Source organism: Brassica napus, chromosome A3 (assembly GCF_020379485.1).
Source record: "Brassica napus cultivar Da-Ae chromosome A3, Da-Ae, whole genome shotgun sequence".
Taxonomy (NCBI): Eukaryota; Viridiplantae; Streptophyta; class Magnoliopsida; order Brassicales; family Brassicaceae; genus Brassica; species Brassica napus.
In genome coordinates, this window is record NC_063436.1 from 31766695 (window position 1) to 31772694 (window position 6000).

A 6000-nucleotide genomic window follows, 5' to 3' on the forward strand; every position below is an offset into this window, starting at 1 on the left:
TCCAGTTCACAGTTTATCTCCTCAGAAATACATAAATCTATTGCGGTTGGCCAGTTCGCCCACACACTTACCAGGTTAATATGTCATCCCAGTATTAATTAAACAAATATGTATATTTATTCTAAAATAAATGTGCAGATGTCGTCGGACAGATAGTCATAATACAAAAAATAAAACCTCACCACCCAGAATTCAATATTGATGCCCCGATTGGCCTACGGCTGAACAGGTTAGTCTAACACAATAGTTAACAACGAAATAATTATTATCTTCATACCACATCTCTATCTCAGGTCAACGATCGTTAAACTCATATTGTGCGACAAGCAAGCAGCAGATTTTAGCATCCTACAAAGCAAGAAGAATAGAAAATTTAAAGTTATGATCGTCACAAGCTTAATTCCTAAACTTATCCAAGGTAAATAATTCTATATAACACATCAAAAAATCATACATATATGAATTTTTTTTTATCAATATAAGAATAATATCCAATATTTTGCAGGCAAACTTATACTCCATTCAACACCAGCAACAATTTTCTACTTCAACAAATCAATTGATTACATAAAGCATTTCAAAAGGCGAATAAGAGATTACGCAAAAACATGCAGCACGGAGTGACCCTATTTCATGCATCATTCGGATTATTATTCTCTCTCTCACAAAATTGATACCTAGATTTATTTTCATATAAAATTGTTTTATGATTTCTTTCCTTAAAAACCCTACTTCTATATAATATTTAAAAAAAGGCGATGTCTAGATGTGATTGAGCAAGGCAAGAAAAAGGAATAATAGATGATGAAATTTCAAATAGATTTTAAAGACCTTTAATTTATGTAATATTACAAAACTCCAAATTCGTTTATTACAATTAAAATTTTACCATCATATATATTAAAATAATATTCTAGAACGATATTCAACTGTAAGTTTTCAACAATTACACGTAAAAAAAATATTATTAAGTATGCTTCATTTTTTGAAAATGGGGTGTTTATATATTAAATAGGTTATTGGAGTACTTTTTCTTTTGCTGAATTTATTCGAGATAAGACTCCGACCTTTTGAAATAAGAGAATTTATGTTATATACATAATTATATTTTTTACAAAACTCTGAAATCTCAGACATGATTCAGGACTTACAGCAATTCATAATTTATTAATTAATTGTTTTAAGAAGAATATAGATACTTATTTAAAACCTTAAAGTAACATAACATCACCAACTCTATTAATACAGTGTAAAATAAATACTACAAAACTTCTGATAATATTAAAACTTCAACAAAACTTCTGATAGTATGTGTATATAATTTTATTTAAGTACATATACATGTGGTGTATTCTGAAAGTATAAATACATGCATTTTTTCTACATAATTGAAAATGATGTAGTTTATGACTTTGAAGCTATTTAAATTAAACTTTGTTGTTTTTAATATCTAAAATAAAATATAATTAACATAAACTAATTAAGTCTAAGTTATAATACAATTCCTCATCTTTACTCATTTGAATTCATTTTTTTTTTTTTTTTTTGTAAGAAACCAATTCAAGTTCTGAGTATATGAAATTTTTAGATTTATAATGAACTATATTTTTGATTAGGATCAATACTGAGCTTCTATTCTTATTTGTATGTTTATAAATTGTATTATCCTTTGCTTTTCATTATATGGTTATTCAAAAATTTATATGGATTTATTTATATATAATCTATTAAAAACGAAATCATGATACCTTTATGTCTGATTTTTTTTATTTGAGAGATTCTTAAAATATTTATGGAATTTTACATAACTTAGTTATAATATTTTTTTTTTGTTTAGAATATTAATAAATATCCTAAGAACAATGTTTAACCACATCTTTCAAATATTTTTAAAAATGTTTTAAAGTAATATTTTCGAAATTATTTTTTTTGCAACTGTTCAAGTTGAAACATCTTTCTTTAATAATTATAATTCATAATCCATAACTTCCTAAGACCAGGAAATGTTTTATAATATGTAACTTATTTTCTATTCAACCTATATTAATTTTTTATTAGAAAACTTACATCTTGCCAACCATTTAACCCCCTGCATCAGGTATCTATTGTACAACTCATCCATATATCTAGACAACTCCACTAATATCTAAACATGAGTCAAATTTCTTGGATTGTAAGCCACAAAACGTCACAAAGTCTAACAACTCCAAAAAGAAGCATCACCATGAATATAAAGAGACGAAATACACAACAAACGAAGATCGTGATCTCTATTGACATGAAGACAACAAGTAGTGGTTATCTAACACACGAAACAGCACGAAATATGGAGTATATGCTTGGTTACCACGAGATCGATTTTGACTCGATTACTGAGATAATCGAGGAGGCTTCCGACGTTGCCGCACGCAATATCCCGACACTCAATGATCCCACCAATATTGATTTTGATATAATTGTTAAAATAAATTATCTTAATCCAGACTCTATCCGCAGAATTGACCTGGACGTTTATATCACCGAGCTACGGGATAATCGAAGGGAGACAATTCCTAGCGAAAGAGATGACATATGTCCAATCTGTTGGGAAGAGTTTGGCACCGAATTGGATATCAACTCTTTGAGTTGTAATCATACCTATCATCATCACTGCATCTCGAACTGGGTTGAAAAAACCTTAACTTGCCCATATTGTAGAGCACTACTTGCTTAATACACAATAGATCCATTATCTCATCTAATAATTGTTTCCCCCTGTTTTAAAATTTTAATTGAAAAAAAAAAATAGTTATAATTGAATTGCATCCGTAAAGAATTATAATTATTATTATGTATAAATAAAGACGTGTCGGGTTTTAATTAGGAAAATGGTGTCAAAAGTGATACTCTGATTTATATTTGTAGAAAATTAAGACAGACCCATATATATTATTTTAGTTCGGAATCTTTTTTTTAAAAACTTGCTATTATTATTTCTACTATAGCTGGAAAGATTAACATCCCAAATCAAGTTGTTATAAATACTACAAATACAACAGTTATTATAAACCAAAGATAATAATTAAAATGTACTAACATCACCAAAACAGTATTACGTTATTATAAAGAACAATTCAACCTTAACAAATAGGTCAAAAAAATTAACATCCATCTATAAATGCTCATTAAAACCAACATTAAAAGAATTATATGCTCACTAAATCAAATAGCCTCAATTATCTTCCCAAGTATTATTAAATTATAAAGATTTATTGAAACACAAAAATATAGATAAACTTAGTGTATTATTGTAGTTAATTTTTTTCATTTCCTAACAGCTTATTTTGGCAACCCAAAATTACAATCGTTATTAAATCCAAAGAGATTTATTTGATAATTTTATGTTCTCAAAATTATTATAAGAGGATGGAAAGATCCAAAGAGAGAAAAAACAACTATAAATTTTTTTGATTCCAGCCTCTACTTTTTTAAAAAATCTTCTTCCTCCCATATTAAGCAGTTGCAAAAGCATTATATAACTTATTTGGTTACGATCTTCTACGAAAAACATTTTTTATTAGTTCACAAATCGAATTCGCTCACACCCTCATGTCGCACCATTTTAAATCCAATATCTCACATAACAATAACTTAGATACGTTGTCTTAAAAACTTCCGCTAACATAGAAATTTCAACGAAACTGAAACACTTTTAATAAAAACTCATAAAATTAACATTCAGTAATAAATGCTCATTCACAGCAACGTTAAAAGACAAAAGATCATATATTTAAACTCACTCTATTTACCACATTTCGACAAAGACTTTACCCCACACAAATACCTCAACAATGAGTGACATACCACTTATATCTCATCGAATCTCACATCAAAGAAGATCCACAGGTGGAAACCCAAAGCAACCCCTCCAAGTTTATTTGAATAAAAATTATTATATTTGAAATCACATGTTATTACACACTTAATATTTTTTAACATAAAATTCAATATTCTAATTTAAATTTTTAAATAACAGGCAAATTAATTTATTTTAAAACTCGAGACCAAATCCGTACAATAATGTTTCTATATCTTCTGTATTTATAATATATCATTAACCATATTTTGACTATTTCGAAAACAAAGGCGCTGTCTAGATGTGATTGAGCAAGAAAAAGGAATAATGAAAGATGAAATTTCAAATATATTAGTGTAAAAATAAAACTAAATCAGATATGCTCAACACAAACAGACATAAAAATAAGACATGATATTTGGATATATCTAAATAAATACTTTCAAATATATTATATTCTTGATAATTTTAAAATTAATTAAACAGAAACTAAATTATTAAAAATAATATACAAATAAAACTAAATCAATATTTTGTAACATCAAAATAATAATTGAATAAAAATATATTATTCAATAAATAGATTAAAGATTTTAAAGACTTCTAATTTATGTAATATTACAAAACTCCAAATTTGTTTATTACAATTAATATTCTACCATTAGATAGATTAAATTAATGTTCTAGAACGTTTTTCAACTGTCAGTTCTCAACTATTATACGTAAAAAAAATAGATTTTATAATTAGAAAAAATTAAGACCCACCTATATATTATTTTAGTTCGGATTTTTTTTAAAAATACTTGCTATTATGATTTCTATTATAGCTGGAAAGATTAACTTCCCAAATAAATTTATTTTAAATACTACAAATACAACAGTTATTGTAAACCAAAAATAAAAATTAAAAATAAATTAACATCACCATCACTATTAAGCCCATTTCCAAAATCGTTTTATTTTGGGAACCATATTACCATTTCCTAGCTATTTATTCTACCCATTACTATTGTTATCAGTTTATTTAAATCATAGTTACATTGAGAGTAGAACATAAGAATATAGAAGTACAAATATTAATACGTATAAATAAAAACGTGTATCACATATCAAATTAGATTAATACTATACACGAAACAGTGTATTATGTTTTCATTATGAAATTGGATTAATCCCACTATATAAAAGGGGCTATTTTTAAGCTTCCTAAGGCTATCTACATAGTCAAAATAATCAAGCACCAATCAAAGTGCCACGTCACTGGCGGAGTGGGTTTGCAATTAAAAAAATAAGTAGTCTGTCCAGTCCATTTAAACTATTTCGCAGCCCAATATGTTAAATATGATACGGAAAGAAAAAAAGAAATAAGCTTAAAAATGCTTTTGGCTTTTGGAAACGGAAGAGTTAGTTTGAAACCTAGAGCTAGAGAAAATAACGATTCTGATTCTTCATCCTCTCCGATTCAATCCATCTTAATGGTAATCATCTTCAATCTCTCTCCATAAACCCATGATCTTCGTCAACTACAAAGGCGAAGAGAAACAGTTCGACACCGAGGAGATCTCTTCCATGGTTCTCATCAAGATACGTGAGATCGCTGAAGCCATAGCTTCATGTCACTGTAAAGAGTACTGTTGTCACTATTCCAGCTTACTTCAACGACTATCAGTGTCAAGCCAAAAAGGACGCTGGTGTGTCATCGCTGGTCTTAATGTTATGCGTATCATCAACGAGCCCACTGCAGCAGCCATTGCTTATGGTCTTGACAAGAAGGTGACAGTGTTGGAGAGAAGAACGTCTTGATCTTTGATTTTGGTGGTGGTGCTTTTGGTGGCTCTCTTCTCACCATTGAAGAAGGTATCTTTGAGCTAAAGGCTACTGTTTAACTGTTTTTTTTTGTTTGCTAAGAATGTGAACAAATTGAATAAAAGTTTTTGTTTTAACTTCAGTACAAGTTGATACAAGTTGTTAGCTTGGATCCCATTCTCCTTATGCAGCTTGGTGGTTCCTAAACACCCAAAAAGAGATTTAGAAAAAAACACTTGGGAACAAGATTAGCTGTAGTTTCTTGAGAAAAAAAGTTACTTGGGAACAAATGCTAAAACAAATAAAACAAGGTTACTAGGACAGCTAGATGAAGAACAGGTAGGTCAACGTCGAATGGA